The 20,983-nt window shown below is 37.4% G+C and overlaps 1 pseudogene; it reads right to left on the reverse strand.

Annotated features, from left to right (window-relative positions):
- Nucleotides 1-18,500: 18,500 nt before the first annotated feature.
- Nucleotides 18,501-20,258, reverse strand: LOC101342281 (tigger transposable element-derived protein 1-like; annotated as a pseudogene).
- Between the last annotated feature and the right edge of the window lie 725 nt (nt 20,259-20,983).

Consider the following 20,983-nt stretch of genomic DNA (forward strand, 5'->3'; position numbering starts at 1 on the left):
GAGTAGGTCCTAACATATAACAAATAAAAAATAAGTCAAATGCAGATGATGCTGAAGTACAGGGATATCTGATTTCCAAAAGCAATAAGAGAAGCAAGAAAAATGTTTTCAAAACTTTGAAGAAAAATATATTTACAACCTAAAATACTTTATTCAGTCAAACTTTCAAATACAAAGCAGGGTAGAATAAAAGTATTTTTAGACTTTTGAAGTATAGAGAACTTGACTTTCCTGCACTCCTTTTTTAGGAAGCTGAAAATAGTTTCTATCAAAACAAGGGAATAAACAAAGAAAGAAAAAGAACTGGGATCCAGGGAACAGAGCACCAAACATAGTAGGAGGTGAAGTAAATTTCCAAGATCATGCCAAAAGGGAAGTACCCATGTGACAGTTGTATAGGAAGTCTAGAATGCACAGAGATCCTATTTTATGTGGAAGTTAGATTTTACCATTAGATATTTGTGAAGAAAAATAAACATGCTTGAAAATTATATGAAAGATTCAACCATATGGAAAATTTCATAATGAGGCATATTACAGACCTTCTGGACCATGTGGAGAGACATTCATAAGTTCAAACAAAAAAAAAAATCAAAGGGGTGCCATTTTTTGGCTCAGCAATGAACAATATTTGAAGTCCTCAGGGAAATTACCTGTTTTTAAGCAAAAATGGAAGTATATTGAGAGCAAAATAGGGGGTGTGTCAGTGAATTAAAATAATACAATCTTGTAATAAGAAGCTGACAGGTAATGTTTAAATTGATTAAACAAAATGTAGCAGTATGTCCATGTTATTTAGATTTATAAAGATAATTAGCAAACAAAATAGCTGAACAGCTACACATGTTTGCCTCTGAGGTGCTTGACAGGTCATGAAGAGATTAGAACACTTTTTTTTTTTTAAATAAGCATTTCAACAATAGTTGACCTTTTAAAAATAATTTCTTTGTTGTTGTTGAAAATATACACAGCAAAAACATATACCAATTCAAGTTTCTACATGTACAATTCAGTGACATGGATTACATTCTTCGAGTTGTGCAACAATTCTCATCCTCTGTTTCTGAGTTGCTCCTCCCCATTAACAGAAATTCTAAGTTTCCTATCTAATCTTTTGAGTTGTTGTCGGTTTGATCCCATATGGATAGATCTTAAAAGAGCAGAGTGCTCAAGGCAGCCATTCTTCACTAGCTAATAAAACTATTGTTTGGTTTTAAGAAGACTTCAGGGGATTTTTTCGTTTAAGGTTTAAACATTATCTCAGGGATTCATCCAGCTTCCATGGCTCCAGAAAGTCTGGAGTCCATGAGAATTTGAAATTCTGTTCTGCATTGTCCCTTTTGGTCAGGATTCTTCCAGAGAATCTTGGATCAAAATGTTCAGTAATGGTACCTGGGCACCATCCAGTTTTTCTGGTCTCATGACAAAGGAGGCAGTTATTCATAGAGGCAATTAGCCCATAGTCCATTTTCTCCTCCCACTCCTAACTCTCCTTCTTCTTCTGTTCCTCCAGGTGAATAGAGACCAATTGTTATCTGTTGGATGCCCATCTGTAAACTTTTAAGATGCCAGGGACTACACAACAAACTAGGACGTATAACAGAAGCACTAAACATGATATTGGATCAATTAACCGATGTCCCAAACCCTAGACCTCCAAACCAAGGAACCAAATACGCTGAGATGTTTGATGGGACATCACCAGCCTCAGCAGTTACTCTTTTTTTTTTTTTGGTCATTGTTGTAAATATATCTATCACACAACTTTTGCCAATTCAACTTTTTACAGGTGTACAACTTATTGACAACAATTACATTAATCAGCTGTGCAACACTACCCTTAATGAGATTTTTTCATTACTGTAAAGCGAAATCCAGTACTCCATAAACAATAGTTAACTTTTAAACTATTTTTAAACAAACTTTACCTAATATATTTGTTAAAAATAAAGATTAATTTTTCAATGTGATCCTGTTCATGTTTGTGAATATTGAAAATGCGTCCCACAGGCACACTGACTATAACTCCCTCAGTATTTTCCACTATTTTTCTGGTGAAAAAGAAAAATTGTTTTCACTATGACAATTTTCCTAATATTAATTATGAGTTTCCTTTTATTTTGCTTCATTTAGTGCTGTATTTTAGTGCTTCAATTTATTTCCCTCCAGCTCATCTCATAAATTAATTGGAATTTTCTTAAGAATCATTATGATGCTCTCATTAAGATTACTCTTTCAAGATCAAATTATGTGGGAAATAAAATAATTCTTGAGGTTTAATTTACCTGTAGTTGATAGCAGTTTGGAATCTAACGTAACGATGATCAGACAGAATCTCTGGGTCATAGGTGGTGATTGGTGCCCGATCTTTTTTTAGAATATTGTATTTTTAAAGTTTCTAGTTATAACTTGAGACTTATAAACGAAGTTGAAGACTCGCTAAAAATCAATAGAAAGGTTAAGTTAAAAAGCTACTTTATAAGAAAGTATTTTAAATGTCTGACCATTCACTGTAGGTCTAAATAAAGTGATAAAATGAAGAATGATAATGCTATAAAGAATTGAGCTTGTATTTCTACATTTGGAAATGAAGCATTACCTGGGTCAGATACAGTGACCCAATTTGGATCCAATCCAGTATTCAAATCCCTTTTCTTTTGACTATTTGAAGAAAATATGATTTTACCTATGCAAAAAATAATTCCTGTATTTGTAAGAATATGTATACTGTTGTTTCGTTCTAATATATTGGTCACATAAAGATATATGTGTAGGTAAATTTGAGGTTGTAGTTACATCTCATACATACCTGAAGACTGACATTTAGTTTAGGAATGAGGAAGTCTATGTATAGCAGCACATATAGAGAAAAGCTGTAGTGATCCATAGGGTTTTCATTGGCTAATTTTTAGAAACAGATCACCAGTCCTTTCTTCTTAGTCTCTTAGTCTGGAAGCTCTGCTGAATTCTGTCCACCATGGGTTACCCTGCTAGTATTTACCAGTGCCATAGCTTCCAGCATCATAACAACACCCAAACTACCACACTACAACAAACTGACAGCTGACCAAACGACCAATCGCTAGAAAAAGACATTGTGTTTGATAAAGAAGAGGCCCAGTGAAAATGAAGGAAAACTTCAATGAGATGGATTGTCACACCACAATGGACTCAAACATACCAATGATCATGAAGATGGAGCAGGACTGGGCAATGTTTCCTTCTGTTATATATAATGCTGTCATCAGTCAGAGCCACCTCAGTGACAACTAACATCATCACCATCATAGAGAAAACTGTTGGTGGAGAAATAGATTATGTCAAACTACAGACATCTGGTACGACAGGGTATAAAAGAAAGTGGATAAGACGGGCAGCTGAGCAGGCACTGAGGGGTATAAAATAACGTGTGCACACTTGAGTCCACCCCAAGGTAATAAACACGTTAAAAGTGAATTCCTGAAATAACACCTCATTTTATGCCAACCAACCAACCTATAGCCGTTGAGTCAATTCCGACTCACAGCGACCCTCCAGGACAGAGTAGAAATGCCCCATAGCGTTTTCAATGCTGTAAATCTTACAGAAGCAGACTGCCACATCTTTCCCCCTCTAAGCAGCTGGTGGGTTCGAACCGCTGAACTTTCGGTAGGTAGGTGAGTGCTTAACCACTGCACCACCAGGGCTTCTTTGGCTTTATGCTGAGACTCCTTTCTTGACCATTAAAATAGTTCTTTTAATTTAGAAAATCTAAAACAATGATTGTGCGGATGGTGCAGGACAGGGCAGTATTTCTTTCTCTTGTACATATGGTCTCTATGAGTCGGAACTGGCTCGGCAACACCTAACAATAACAACAACAAAACATTTTATAAATTAGAACAACTATTAATTTAGTAGTGAATACTCCCATCTCAGCTATGGAAAAAATTTTCATTGGTTTTTTCAGAATAATATTTGTTAAACTATTCTTTAGTTTTTCTTTAATTCAGACAGATTAGACTATAGGAAAAAAAAATTGTTTAATCCTAGAAGAACCTCCAGTCAGATAATTAGATGAAGTAAATGAATACTCAATAATTAAGATATTTGTTTCAGAATCATTTTACCCTTGGAACAAGATGAACGTTTTATAAAATAAATCCACTAGGCACTCCTTGGAAACCCTACGGGGGCAGTTCTACTCTGTCCTATAGGGTCGCTGTGGGTCGGAATAGACCTGACTGCAACAGGTTTGGTTTTTTGTTTTTTGTTTTTATACCAGCTGGCAGAACAACTTACAGAGAAATTTGAAAAAAGTAGACATACACTGATAACCTAATACAAATTAAGACATAAAATATTTATCAATTTATTTAAAGTTCTAAAACCTGATGACAGAATCTGACATACTTGAAATGTAATTCTGGTTAAATATTAACAAAAGAAATGTCACAATATCAAGTATTAACAGAATATAAATACACATCAAACAACTCCATAACAGCAAATCAAAACAAAACACACACATACACAAATACACACACAAAAAAAACACACACACACTGGGCGGTAAAGGGACAACATTTAACACTAGTATACTGCATGCGTTTTATAGTTATTTCAAATTATTTCAAGATCCATCAAATCTAGTGGAATACTTTTGTGGGCTTCTGTAATCTGTGTGGCAATTCTTACCACTTCATATATGGCATTTAGGCACATTTGGTTTTACAAATGCATATGTATTATGTATATTTTTCTTAAAACCTAGAAGAAATATGAATCTTCATTTCCAATTTCTCCTTGTTCAGTTTCATCTATACTTAAGGTTACTGAACTCTATCGAGCTATAGTACAAATGACTGGCACTCTGCCACAGTTGATGGGAATATGTGTACAGGGAAAGCAGGTGATGTAAGGTGTCAGCTGAAATCTGAAGCTGATTTAGGAATCATCTTAAACCAACCAATTCTAAACGAAGGAAAGTGATAGAAGTGATGCCATCTTTTTATTTTTGCCTATTTACTTCTGCAATTTTCATATTAATTGAATAAGGGTATTTTTCATATTCTTGTCTAGGACATGACAGTGTACAAGTGTAATGAAGAGTAGAAGAAAGTCTTTCTGATTAAAAAGATAAAAATAAAACAAAACTTACTTGTTTACAGAACACGAAAGACTATATTTAGCCAGATAAAAGAAAGTGCAGCATTGAGGTGATTATCCAGATAATTTGTTCATGATTTCTCGTGATTGGAAATTGATAAGAAACCATGTAACATTCATGGCTGCTTACATTGGTCTTCTGCTTTTCACTTGAGGTAAGAGTAGGCTTTAGAAATGCACGTCCATGTCATGATGACTAACAGATAACTTGTCCTTCCTTGAAAAATTTAGCTTATTCTTTGCTTCTAAAAAATGCATAACTAACTCAGTTCTCTGCTGAGGCTCATGCCCACTCTGGCTGTCACCTCGCTGCAGGAAGATGTCCGTTTAGCCGCCTGAGGGGATGGATACAGTACTTTTTGGTTTGCCCTCCTGACTCATCAATCACCATCTCTCAGTAAACAGGAGATACAAAAATATCAGAAAACACTACAATGGCAAATTGATACATTCTGGCACTGTTACACTCTGTCTTATATTTCCTACACTAAACATGCCCCTATGAAATTACATCTTAATTTTCTGTAGATGGGAAACTGACTGCAAAATAAAGCTATCTTGAATTATCTTTCTATGAATGGGTATGGGATTTATTCATAGTTTAAATCGATGTGGTCTGTAGAGTTTTTGCAAACTGAATAATAAAGGGATATGTTAGTGAGTAGCAGGGCATTTGAGCATGCAGTATATCACAGAATCACCATTCATTTCACACGAGTCCGTAGAAGTGGACTGTGTAGAGACAGAGACGGCAGGTCCCTGATAGAAAGTCTGACTATCCCTAGACAGGAAAGATCTTGAGCTCAACGGCATCCTCATGCTGATGAGATTAGTTTGTTTTATAATCTATTGCTGTCAGACAAACTTTGACACTCCTTGGAGAAGAGCACTGGGGAGATGCTAAAAAGAAGACGACAGGGAAAGTTACATTATGAATTAATATAGGTGGGAGGTAAAAAGAGTACTCCAAGCCTGACGTTTATCCTAAAGAAAACCTTACCAGACTTAAGTTCTTGAAATATGTATAAACAACGACTTTTCTTCAACTATAGTACAAAATCCCACTGTGTAACTACTAAATATCATAACAAGTTAAACTACTTTGTATTGTGTGTTATTAATTTAATATGTACGTACTTCAAAGGAGTCCAAATCTGTCTTGGTAATGGATTTAACTGAACCATTCAAGCTAAAGATCTAACCCGTCCTTGTTCTTAGCGATTTACGCTACCATTTTGTTGGGGAACTAAATGAGGATTTATCTCATTGCTCAAAAATGTGTAAACTTTCAGACCAAAAGGGAACTTAAATTTATGTGAGTAAAATATCTGGTTTCTCAAATGAGGTAATTTGAGCCCATGTGGGATGACGAAAACACCCAATGCCATAGGGCAATCCATTAAACGTTAACTCTTCTACTCCTTATCTGCCGTTCTGTTCTTCATATTACATGCCCACCCATGCTCAGGTGAGGCTGAGGGCATGTCTCACATGATGTCATGAGACCTGGTAATATTAGAAATATGTGCTTTAAAATATTGGGGAAAAAACTATATTTAATTGTATGTGAGTATCCGCTGATGGATACACTTTACGTTTCTCCAAAGGACGCAAAAGTAGTTCTTTACCAAATATGATATTCCTATTTTCATCCTAGGGATCCTGCTTGCATGAAGTGTTTGGGTGAAGAAGATATAAAGGCTACCATTTCAAAACAGTACAGTAGGGAATTGTGGTGATAAATAGTTTTTCAAAGGCATGATGACAGATGCCATTAAAACGCACAAGCTGTTAAATCTAGAGTCTCATATGTGCTTTGTTCTTGATTTCTAAATTTATCCCAGGTTGCTTTCAGAACTTAAAACACAGTCATGGAAGGCTGGTGATTAGAGAAACTATTTGAAGTTTCACAATCAGAACAGCTGGTCCAGAGATGACTGAAAATGATGCTGAGTTTTATGAAGCAAATGCAAAATGGTAATTGGGGAATGTTTTGGCAAGTAGTAATAGAAATCATCGGAGACTACTGTGGGTATCAAGTAACATTTAGGTTATATATGTTTTTCGGACCCAACATATCAATTGATCCTCTTGCATCCAGGTCAAAGAACTACATTATTATTTAAGAAATACAGACAGGAATATAGTTAAAAAATAAAATAAAATAAAATCAGCATAAAACATATATATGGAATGAGTGTCAAAAGGACAAGTCTCGTGCTCTACAGACATGAGATCATCAGTATCAGCAACCATGCCTCCAGGATACTAGTTTTCCTCTATCTCACAGACCACCTGTCTCCTTTTTTGAATACTCTTTTTTATCTAATCTCAGATTATTGCAGTGGTCTCAACTCTTGGGCTTTTCTTCTTTACCCATACTTACTTCCTGGGTAACAGAATATAATCCCATGGCTTTAAATATATTGTGACAATTCTGAAATTTATATCTTGACCCTTTAAAGTTTTGGAATGTTTATCTCAACTCTCAAGAGTTGAATGTACAATTGCCTATTCACCATCTCAAATGTTGTGTGCTGAAAATACAACAAGTGATTTTCTACTCCCAAACTTTGTTTTTCTAGAATCTTTTCCATCTTAGTGAGTAGCACACTCATTCCTCTTGTTGTCCGGTTATAAACTTTACAATTCACTTGATTTCTCTTTCTCTCACATCCCACATCTAATTTCATAGTAAATTCTTTCAACTCTACCTCCCAAATACATACAGAATTTGACCACTTTTTTTACTGTGGTAAATACATATGTATATATACATATATATATATATATATATATAAAACATATATATAACAAAGCAGTTACCATTTCAACAATCTTTATATGTACAATTCAGTGATGTTAATTATGTTCATCAGGTTGTTCAACCATCACCATTATCCAGAATTTGACCATTTTTAAATATCTTCACTGATAACAGTCTAAAGCAAGCCATTATCATCTCTCACATGAACTACTATAATCACCTCTTACTGGTCTCCTTGTATAAATCTTGCTCTTTTAGAATTTATTCATCAGCTGGTATCCAGAGTGACTGTTTTTTTTAACTCGGGCCATCTCATTCTTCTACCCAAAAACTTCTGAAGGCTTTTCATCACATTTATAATAAAGTCCATACCATTTATCTTTGCCTGAACAGACCTATATGATTTGGCTCCTGGCTATTTCTCTAATACCAAGCCTTTCTTCTGTCCCACAATTTGAATACACCGATCTCCTTACTGTTTATCAAACTTGTCAGACATAAATCCATTTCAAGGCCATTGTTCTTAATGTTTCCTCCACCTGAAATATTCTTCCCCCAGATATTTGCATGGCAGGCACCCAAACTTCATTAAAGTTTATGTTCAAACGTCACCTCCTAGTCACCCTATTTGAAATAGCAGTCCCAGTGGCTATCTTCTTATTCTACCTTATTTTTTCTTCACAATATATAGCGTAGCTATGAGTCAGAGTCAATTCGACAGCCATGGCTTTGTTTTATTGTTCATTTATTTTTTTTGGGGGGGGGTTATATACCATTACTTCTCATTTCATTATGCATCTATTTTTTTAAACTTATTTTCTCTCATGTGCACTTGAATATAAACACCATTAGAGCAGTCTTTGCCTGTCATGTTCACGTTGTATCCCCAGTGCCGAAAACAGTGTCCAGCCTAAAATAACATTCAGTAAATAGTTCATAAAGTAATAATGAATAAATGTATTGTTTTATGTTATATAATTGTCAAATATTCCAGATGGTTTTGGAGTAGTTAGAATAATTAAAACTTGGCTTATTCAATTAAACCAGACCTTTTAAGAAAAAAAAATATATATATACATACATATATATATCCCATTTTATCTCCCCAGTACCATGGCAGAATACACTTATAGTCTGGGATTTCTCTCTGAATAGGATGTTGCTCTGATCTATTGATATTGATGTCTGTTATTAATGTCCTCTCTTGGACCATTATTTGACTATCTAGGAATCCCATTTTTAATTACATTTATTTCTCACAGTTTTTTGTGAGTGGTAATAGGTTGGGCCTCAAACATCATCTCAACAAACAAAATACACACCGTACCAATCCACCTCTCCTTCATGACCTGGATGAAATCCCATCCATCTCTAGTGAAAAACACCTACCACACTAGCCCTCTGCTCTGACTGGAGTGAATTCTCCAACTCTTGTCAAGTGGAACAGAACAAACTCCCAACTGAATCAAGTTTCTCATTAGGTCAGAAATGGAGCTTCATTCTCATTGGCTTACGTCTTTCTAAGATACACTCCAAGAAGCAGGAAATTAACTGATTATTGGCATAAGGCTTTAAATATATTTAGAATGACAAAATCTATTAGCATTTAGCAATTAAATATCTTTTTATCCCCTCAAGCCAATTTGTACAAAGCTATCTCAAATTCATTGCATATTCTAAGCAACACTGTTACCGCAAAATGAGGATTTGAGCCACCTGCCACAAAAACCAATACTGAGACGGGTGAGGTGAGCAGCAAGAGGGTTTTATAGTATAGCGATATACAGGAGACAGAGGGGAATGAGCTCCTCCAAAAAACCTGTCTCCCCGACTGGAGACTGGCTAAAGGTTTTATATGGACAGGATTAGAGTTTCTCTTTGCGGTAGTCACGATTTGCACATTCTAGATGATCTAACTTCTTATTGGCAATCCTTGAAGCTTATCTGGTGCCGTTAGTAACGACTGTCATGTCACAGATGAGTTAATCCTGTTACTGGCAATCTTTCAGGGTTATCAATTTGTTTTGCCACCCTCCAAGGAGAAACTTCAGTTAATCTTAAACTTTTATAGGGACTGGAATAGGAGGAGGGAGAAAGAAGAAGAAATACCATAAGACACAGTGGGGGCTAGTAATGGTGTGAACCAATTATTCAGCAATGGTGGTAACTGAGCTTATGCAGCCAGTTCCAACATCATGCTCAAATATAAACCAATGAATTCTATATGACACTTCTTTAAAAAGGAAGTAATTATATGAGACATGCCACAGAAACCCTCTCATATATACTATTTCCCAAGATGAAATAATCAGAAAAAAAGCTTTGAAAGTGTGACATTTCTCCGTATTTCAGGGCCTTTTATGTGTTGCTTCCTCTGTCTGGAATGTTTTCTCACCTCCTTCAACCAAAGAATTCTCATTGATCCTTAAGGATTTCTTCCAGGAAATCTGCTCTGATTCCCAAACATGATCAGTTCTCCTCGTTATATAATCCAATAGCACATTTTTTTTTTTTGTCTTTACGACACATATTCCAATTGTAATTGAATAATGAAGAATGAACTTCTTTTTTAATGACTTTTTTTTCCCCTTCTTGATTGTAAGTCCATGAAATGGGCCCTGTCCATATTTTTAATCTATATTCTCATGTCTGCTACAACATCTTGCATAGAGTTAATCAACAAATACTTACGTAATTATTTAACGAAATCTCCTATAGCATGCGAATAAGGCAAAAGAATAACCAAATTAAGCATTACTTGGGTCAATGAAAAAAAAAAGTAGAGAGTACTTCAATTAATGTCAATATCAATGTTATAAGATATTTTCACCACTAGCCAGTAGGTAACAATCAGAAGGGTAAACTCTCAGGAATTTCACTTAAGAAATAGATTAACTCGATACTCCCTAAAACTTAGTAGAAAAACACACATCCAGGCTTAAAAGACAGAATTCATGACTGCAAAATCACTGGATTCAGCTAACATTATTGAAAATTTTTACTCTCTTACTTAAAACTTGGAGACTTACACAAGTCACTTATTTCCCCTCCCCTTTCTGAACACGCTTAAAAGCAGTTTTAAAACGTTTAATAAATATTTTTATAAAGGTATTACAGAAGGCACTATAATACTAACACCCAAAAAAGTGGCCCCCACCACCATCACTTAAAAAAAACCCCACCCATTGCCATCAAGTAGATTCCAACTCATAACAACCCTATAGGACAGAGTAGAACTGTCCCATAGGGTCTCCAAGGCTGCAGTCATTACGGGAACAGACTACCATCTCTTTCTCCCATGGAGCAGCTGGTGGGTTTGAACCAAAAACTTTTGGTTAGCAGCCAAGTGCTTAACCACTGTGTGACCAGGCCTCCTCAGTATCACGTACCCATCTGCAAGGGCAATTCCCTAGAAGTAACTATATTAACTCTGGTTCCCTCTTGTGCTTATTACTTATTCCTAAACACCTTGCTATACTTCTATTGCTTGGTTTATCAGCTTTAATTATTCTCTCTTGATTTCCTAATATGTAATAAAGAGTATTAGCATTCTTACATCAACCCATGTATGCCCAACATACAAACCCATAATTCCCTTCCTGTATCAGAGAGGGCATTTGAATTACAGATAACATAGCAAAGAATGGGAATTCCAGAACAATTAATTGTGTTCATGAGGAACCTGTGAATAGACCAAGAGGGAGTCATTTGAATAGAACAAGAGGATACTGCATGATTTAAAGTCAGGAAAGGTGTGCGTCAGGGTTGTAGTCTTTCACCATACTTATTCAGTCTATACGCTGAGTGAATAGTTCAAGAAGCAAGACTATAGGAAAAAGAACAGGGCATTGGGATTGGAGGACGACGCAATAACAACCTGCATTATGCAGATGACACAAACTTCTTGCTGAAAGTGAAGAGGACTTGAAGCACTTACTGATGAAGATCAAAGGCTGCAGCCTTCAGTATGGATTCACACCTCAACATAAAGAAAACAAAAATGCTCACAACTGGACAAATAAGCAACATCAGGATAAATGGAGAAAAGATTGAGGTTGTCAAGGATTTCATTTTACTTGGAAGCAGCAGTCAAGAAATCAAATGACGTACTGCATTGGGTAAATCTGCTGCACAGACCTCTTTAAAGTTAAAAAAAGGCAAAGATGTCACTTTAAGGACTAAGGTGTGCCTGACCCAAGCCATGGTGTTTTCAATTGCCTCATATGCATGCAAAAGCTGGGCAATGAATAAGAAAGACTGAAGTATAATTGGCACCTTTGAATTATGGTGTTGGCAAAGAATACTGAATACATCATGGACTGCCAGAAGAAGGAACAAATCTGTCTTGGAAGAAGTACAGCTAGAATGCTCCTTAGAAGAAATAACACGTCCAAAGTATGTGAGACATGTTATCAGGAGGGACCAATCCCTGGAGAAGGACATCGTTCTTGGTAAAGTGGAGGGTCAGTGAAAAAGACAACCCTCAATAAGATAGATTGACACAGTGGCTGCAATAATGGGCTCAAGCATAAAAAGGACTGTGAGGATGGCGCAGGACTGCACAGTATTTCTTTCTGTTGTACATAGGGTTGCTACGAGTTGGAACCGACTTGACGGCACCTAACAACAACATCACACTGAGCAGAAGCCCACGTGGCACAGTGGCTAAGCTTTTAGCTGCTAACAAAAAGAAAGATCAGTGGTTTGAACCCACCAGTGGCTCTGTAGGAGAAAAGACCTAGCAATCTGCTCTCATAAAGATTACAGACAAGGAAACCATATGGGGCAGTTGTACTCTGTCCTACAGGGTTGCTATGAGTTGGAATTGACTTGATGGCACACAACATCAAAAAATATCATACTGGGAAGTGACAGTTATGTGACTGTGGCAGTACAGTTGTATCATAATTTCAGATTAAATTGATATTGTGTTTCAACATTATGATTATTTAAATACTATTTAAACTGAATCAAGAAGTATAATCAGCTACCAGATTTTTTCTTGTAGAACTATTTTATTTTTCTGGAGCTAAAACTGCCCTCTTTTTGCTTGCTTAGCTTTATAATTATCTATCTCTAATTATTTACAAATTCTCTGCCAGAAGTGTAATTCCTCTTAAGATGGTCACACATAATAGGTGATGTATTCATTCCATTTGTTTTTCTTGGAAACATGCCTCCTAGAAGTCTCTTTCCTACCACTTTAGCTTTTCTTGGTTGGTTTGCATGCCCCTTGCAAAGCTGTCACCTTGGGATTACACTTTCTCATTATTCTGGCAGTTCTCTGCACCTCCATCCTGCATTGGACTTTGGGTTTCCTGGATCCCAGATTTATCCCCTTTATGACTTACTTTTCACATTAGATAAAACACATCTCCCAGAAAGATGCATTTAAGATAATATTTTTAGATCCTTTGCATATGTCAGTGCCTTTAGTCAACATTAGTTTTTCCTTAGAATTTTGGAAGCTTTCCACATTTAAGGTCATGGTTGGAGACGGCTGTAGGCTTACAATAGGCAATCTAGGAACTTAACTGCAGCCCACATAGCTTTCAAAAATTCTTCCTGACTTTCAGTTCCACCTCTCTCTCCTAGTTACTCTAAGACTTACTTGTTGGCAATAGTGTTTAGCCTTTCTGTAATTTCATGGCTTACATAATATACAGTTAGTGATTGGGCTCTGGCTGTCCCTGTCTAGCACCCAGGAGCCAAGGGGGTCATTTAGGATAAGGAGCAAAACTGAGAGCAATAACGCAAGCTTTTGTTGACTTACTGAGACAGCACAAGCAAGAAGCCCAAAAGAGAGGCACTTGCCCAAAAGTGGTTCCATTTTTCCCCACAGAACTACAGCAGGTAAGGGTCAAATCAACACAACCCAGATGGGGGGAATTGTGTCACTGCTGAAGAACCCAGACAAAAGGTTCCTGCCTTTTGACGGAGGGAGAGGGGGAGGGGCTAGGGGTGAAAAAGCACTGAGTCAGAGTGAGGAAAAGTGCCTGAGCCAAGCCCCTACCCCAACCCCAATCACCCATAATAAGGCCTCCAAATGAAAGCACCTGAGCTAGAAATGCAGCTATGCCTATCAGCACGGCTAGCCTAGAGTGACAGGAGGCTGAGTCGTTGACTGCAACTCTGTCTTGGTTATCTAGTGCTGCTATAACACAAATACCACAAGTGGATGGCTTTAATAAACGGAAATTTATTCTCTCACAGTCTAGGAGGCTAGAAGTTCGAATTCAGTGTGCCTCCTCCAAGGGAAGGCTTTCTCTCTCTCTGTCGGCTCTGGGGGAAGGTCCTTGTCATCAGTCTTCCACTGGACTAGGAGGTTCTCAGCGCAGGGACCCCAGGTCCAAAGGACACGGGCTCCTGCTCTTCTTTCTTGGTGGTATGAGATCCCCAAATCTCTGCTCGCTTCCCTTTCCTTTTATCTCTTGTAAGATGAAAGGTGATGCAGGCACCCCAGGGCAATTCCCTTTACATTGCCAGGGATGCGACCTGAGTAAGGGTGTTACCATCCCACCCTAATCCTCTTTAACATAATCTAATCTTGCCTCATCAACCACAGGCAGAGATTAGGATTTATAACACATAAGGAAAATTACATCAATCACAAAATGGAGGACAACCACACAATAGTGGAAATCATGGCCTAACCAAGTTGACACATATTTTTGGGGGACACAATTCAATTCATGACAAACTCCCTCCAGAAAACTGGAATGCACTGATGGTGTACTAAGCCTGGTGTGGGAAGAGCAACTTGCCCCCATGAGGCCTGCCAGGCAAAGCCCTATAATTGCCTATGGTCAAGCCTGAAAGATTAAACATAGGATTTTGGCCTGGAGCTGGATTCCTCAGCCCCCTCTGAAGGTGCTTAGGCTTCTGATTTCTTTGTGGTATTAAGGCTTCTACTACTCGTTTTTCCACTTACACATTCCAGAATTTTTTGACATATTATATAATCAAAATAAAAAACCAAACCCGTGCCGTTGAGTCCATTCTGACTCATAGCGACCCTTTAGGGTGGAGTCAAATGGCCCCATAGGGTTTCCAAGGAGCAGTTGGTGGATTGGAACTGTAGACCTTTTGGTCAGCAGCTGTGGTTCTTAACCACTGCACCACCAGGGCTCCTATCATATCATAGTGGCTGCCAGTTCTTCTCTCATGCTCCCTATTCTTGTAGTTGTAAACTTCTGCATTCCTTTGCTACAGTTTTAGTAGGACTGTGGGAGGGAGTGCTCACTCTGTCATGTTTAATTGGATGCACATTAATTTTATTTGGTCTTTTCATCAAACTTAAATTTGGTTCTATAATAATTTCAACTTACCTGTAAGGGAACTGACATGTAAAAAGATTAAGTAACTTGTCTATGATCACGTGGGTTAGATAGTATTAATCAGATCTGTTTGACACCTGTGCCAATGCTTACCTATTGTTTTTATATTACTTCTCTATTTATTTGAAAAGACTTTGTTAGTCTCTTGGGGGATAAAAAATAATAAACAATTTATAAACTGTTCCATGTTATATACCTTTGAAAACCTATTATATTTCCCAAAAATAATGATTAGGACTTGAAGAGCAATGTAATTAATTATTTCCAGATAACCCCACCTAATTATCTGATGTAAAAAAAGTGTTTTATTTGGGCACCTGTATGGATGTGGTTGAAGAGGCTGAACATGCTGCTGTGCTCAGTACGTTCCCATTTTTAAGAAATTTGAGATGGTGCTGCTGCTGCACCATCCTTCAAACATTCCTGCTGCAACCACTCTGACAGATACAGCAGTTCCCAGAGCTGCAGGGGAGGATGTTAACCTGAGGCATGTGTAATAACTGCCTCTCCCTGGGCATATGTGCTGTGAGATCTCAGTAGGGCTCAGATTTTTGTTTTCAAATTATATTTCTTGAAGGTTTCCTCTTGGGTAAAACAGGAGGGATGCTTAAATTGCCTGCCTCAGTTGTGAATCTATATTTTTTTAAGAGGCTAGTTTTTTTCCCCCCAGGATGGTTTGCCAAGAGGGCTAAATACAATGCAAAACCTTAAAGTTTACCTCTGGTTCAAGAACAGCAATGTCCTTACCACCCTCTCTTCTTGCTGAAACACTGGAACAGTATCTTAGAGAAGAATAGTCAACAGTTAAATCTGTTGGTTCTGAAGTTTAGCACTGGTGTCAGTCACCATTTGTCTTGTTTCTTCCCTCTCTTTCAGAGTTTCAGAGTGTCTGTGCTAGACATATTTATGTACCCCCTCCACCTCCATATATACTTCCCATCCCTCTAACACTTGTTCCATGGGATCCTTTGTGTTCTAGTTAGGACCAGACAACGAGGAGCACTGGTAGAAGAACAAAGATGGGAAGGATATGGTCCTGACTCCCTTCCTGGAGGGTCTCTTCTGTCTGCTGCTTCCCCTGACAGCTCTTTTACTCTGGGTTTTGCTAACTACTCCCTCTGCACACCCTTTGGGCTAGGCTGAGTAATTAGCGGACTGCTTCTAGCCCTGGGATACTCCACTACCTTTTATGGTTTTCTTATTGAGTTTCCTGCTCACACCTTTATAAAATAGTATATTTATTAACCTCTCCTCCAATTACTCAATTTGAGGGTTCTACTGAAAACCTGACTGACACAGTGTCCAAGGTTATAGAAGTCATAGGGAGCAATAAAAGACAAATCCTCTCCCTTCCACATAGCTTTAAAGGACCATTTCCAAACATCACTTCCCTCTGGGAGTCCACATGGTCCACAGAAACAGGACCATTTCTATACACATAACAAATATAAACTAGTATTAAGGAAACACAGACATTAACAAAGAGTTAACAATACTGCTTAGCAAGATGTGTGCTGTGAAAGGAGAAGTGGAGGGTAATGTTTAAGAGCATTTAGCAAGGTCAACTCAAGTAGGCAAGCAGGATGGGCTTTGTAACTATTTGTTAAATGTAACCAAATGAAAATGCTGATATCTGAAAATGATCAGGAGATGATGGAAGAGCCCTGGTGGTGCAGTGGTTAAGTGCTCTCTTTGGGGGTTGGAAACATTACACATAAACTTACAGGTATATTTTAATACATACATATATACATAAAAAATAGAGAAATCATAAAAATTTACTCTGATGATGAAGAGCTGGACGACTCTAGCATTTTGTCAGTTAGCTGTGGTAATAACTCCACTTGTGGAAGGTTCTGGATCATCTGGGAATGGGGATAGCATTTTGAGTCAGAAAATAAGTGAGCATTGTCTGCATAATCCTTTCCTTTGTTTCTTCATATATTTTGTGGTAATATCTCACTGCTTCCTGAATTTGCCTATCGACTTTAGCAAAGCATCAGTGTTTGGGTCCATGTTTTCAAGCAACTGAATCCCCTGAACTAGTTTAGAAAAAATTCCAGCTAATTCTTTCACTGTAAAATTTTTTGAAAACTTCTCACCTTCCTCTTCCTCATTCTTTCTTTCTTCTTTAGCATTTCTTTCCTTTTCAAAATTCATTAAGTCCTGATCTCTCAATTCCCCTTCTTCCTGACCTATGAGATGTTCCACATTGGTCATATCAAGTTCTAAATTCAGTGCTCTTGCCAAACAGATGATTTTCCTGCCAATCTCTTCCATCATATTATCCTGATCAAATGCGTGGAGCATGTTCACATAACTCACCAATTTTTTTTTCCATATCTCCTGCATGCATTTTCCCTTAACTTTCTCCCAGGAAGCTTCAATGTTCCGGATACACCAAAGAATAATATAATTCTTCTAGAAATCACATAATATTACCAAACCTCCATTTGTTGTAGCTATTGCCTAAGCAAATACAGTCCATAGTTAATATACTCTGAAGGTAGCGAATGCACCTTCATCCATAGGCTGAATCATAGCTGTTGTACTGGGAGGTAGATACACTCCTTTCACATTTTGATTTAGATCATCTACATGAGGAGGATATCCTGGGGCATTATCAAACAGCAGCAGACCCTTGAAAGGAATACTCTTTTCAAAGCAGTAGGCCGGCACTTCCGGGATGAAACAATTTAAAAACCAGTCTTTGGATAACACAATCATCATCCAGGCCTTGGAGTTACTCCTGCAGTAGACTGGCAGCTTATTTTTGTCAGTGTTTTTGAATGGTTGGGGGTTTTCAGAATGGCAAACAGGAAAAGGTTTTAATTTAAATCCAGCAGAGTTTCCTCCAAACAGCAGTGTGATTCTGTCTTTAAATGCCTTGAAATCAGGCATCGACTTCGCCTCTTTGTGAATATTTGTTTGTTCTGGCATACTTTTCCAAAACAAGCCTGTTTCATCCACGTTGAAAATCTGCTCTGGTAGATATTCTTAATTTTGTGTTAACTCGTCCAGCTCATTAAAGTACAGGCATACTTCGGAGATACCGCAGGTTTGGTTCCAGACCACCACAATAAAGCAAATATTGCGATAAAGCAAGTCACATGAATTTTTCTGGTTTCCCAGTGCATATAAAAGTTATGTTTACACTATACTGTAATCTATTAATGTGCAATAGCATTATGTCCAAAAACGACAATGTACATACCTTAATGAAAAAAATATTTTATTGCTAAAAAATGCTAACCATCCTCTGAGCCTTCTGTGAGTTGTAATCTTTTTGTTGGTGGAGAGTCTTCCCTCAATGTTGATGGCAGTTGACTGATCAGGATGGTGGTTGCTGAAAGTTGGGGTGGCTGTGGAAGTTTCTTAAAATAAGTCTACAATGAAGTTTACCTCATCGACTGACTCTTCCTTTCATGAAAGATTTCTCTATACCATAAGATGCTGTTTGACAGCATTTTACCCACAGTAGAACTTCTTTCAAAATTAGAGTCAATCCTTTCAAACACTGCTGCTGCTTTATCAACTAAGCTTATGTAATACTCTAAATCTTTGGTTGTCATTTCAACAATGTTCACAGCATCTTCACCAGGAATGGATTCCATCTCAAAAAAACACTTTCTTTGCTCATCCATAAGAAGCAATTCATCATCCATTCAAGTTTCATCATGAGATTGCAGCAATTCAGTCACATTTTCAGGCTCCACTTCTAATTCTAGTTCTCTTGCTATTTCTACCATATCTGCAGTTACTTCCTCCACTGAAGTCTTGAATCTCTCAAAGTCATCCACGAAGGCTGACTTCTTCCAAATCCTTGTTAATACTAATATTTTGAGTCCTCCCATGAATCACAAATGTTCTTAATGGCATCTAGAATGGTGCATCATTTCTGGGAAGGTTTGCAATTTACTTTCCCCAAATCCATCAGAGGAATCACTATCTATGGAAGCTACAGCCTTTCAAAATGTATTTCTTAAATAATAAGTCTTGAAAGTTGAAATTACTCCTTGATCCATGGGCTACAGAATGGATGTTGTGTTAGCAGGCATGAAAATAACATTAATCTTCTTGTACATCTCCATCAGAGCTCTTGGGTGACCAGGTGCATTGTCAATGAGCAGTAATATTTTTAAAGAATCTTTGTTTCTGTGCAGTAGGTCTCAACAGTGGACTTAAAATATTCAGTAAACCATGCTGTAAACAGATGTGCTGTCATCCACGCTTTATTGTTCCACTTATAGAGCACAGGCAGAGCAGATTTAGCATAATTTTTAAGAGCCCTAGGATTTTTGGAATGGTTAATTAGTATCTCCTTCAACTTAAAGTCACCAGCTGCATTAACCCCTAACAAAAGAATCAGCCTGTCCTTTGAAGCTTTTAAGTCAGGCATTGACTTCTTCCCTCTAGCTATGAAAGTCCTAGATAGTATATTCCAATTAAGGCTATTTAGTCTACTTGAAAATCTGTTGTTTCGTGTACCCACCTTCATCAATTATCTTAGCTAGATCCTCTGGATAACTTGCTGCAGCTTCTACATCTGCACTTGCTGCTTCACCTTGCACTTTTATGTTATGGAGATGGCTTCTTTTCTTACACCCCATAAACCAACCTCTGCTAGCTTCAAACTTTTCTTTTGCAGCTTCCTCATCTCTTTCAGCCTTCAAAGAATTGAAGAGAGTTACAGCCTTGTTCTGGATTAGGCTTTGGGTTCTTAAGGGAATGTTGTGGCTACTTTGATCTTTTATCCAGACTACTAAAACTTTCTTCATATCAGCAATAAGGCTGTTTCGCTTTTGTATCATTCGTGTGTTCACTGGAGTAGCACTTTTAATTTCCTTCAAGAACTTTTCCTTTGCATTCACAACGTGACCAACTGTTTGGTGCAAGAGGCCTAGCTTTTGGCCTATCTCAGCTTTCGACATGCCTTCCTCACTAAGTTTAATCATTTCTACCTTTTGATTTAAAGTGAGAGACGTGCGACTCTTCCTTTCACTTGAACACTTAAGAGGCCACTGTAGGGTTATTATGTGACCTAATTTCAGCATTTCATGTCTCAGGGAATAGGGAGGCTGAGGTGAGGGAGATAGATGGGAGAACAGCCTGTTGGTGGAGCACTTAGAACACACACAACATTTATTGATTAAGTTTGCTGTCTTATATGGGTGCAGTTCCTGGTGCTCTAAAAGAATTACAATAGTAACATCAAACATCATTGATTGCAGATCATCATAACAGATATAATAATAATGAAAAAGTTTGAAATATTGTAAGAGTTACCAAAGCGTGACATAGAGACACAAAGTGAGCACATGCTGTAGGAAAACTGGCGCCAACAGACTTGCTTGAGATAGGGTTGTCACAAACCTTCAATTTCTAAAAAAATCGGTATCTGTGAAGTGCACTAAAATGTGGTATGCCTGTACTTGAGGTAGTCTTCTTGCTGTTCTTTCAGGTTTTCAAAAAGGGTACATGCTTTCATTTGAATCATCAATAAACTCATAAGAATTCTCTTCTGAATTTGGTCTTCTATCCAAATCATCAATAGCTTCTCCATCTTGTGGACTGGCCCTTGCCTCTTCTCTATTAAAATTGTCAATTTTATGACAATCACTCATTTAATTGCCTCCAAAATTTTATTCTTATTCTTCATGATCATCGAAATTGTCGAACCAGACAGTCCTTACATGCTGTTTTGCTGAGTTTCTTTCCATTATCTTAGGCC

Source organism: Trichechus manatus, unplaced genomic scaffold (genome assembly GCF_000243295.1).
Source record: "Trichechus manatus latirostris isolate Lorelei unplaced genomic scaffold, TriManLat1.0 scaffold00167, whole genome shotgun sequence".
NCBI classification, from domain to species: Eukaryota; Metazoa; Chordata; class Mammalia; order Sirenia; family Trichechidae; genus Trichechus; species Trichechus manatus.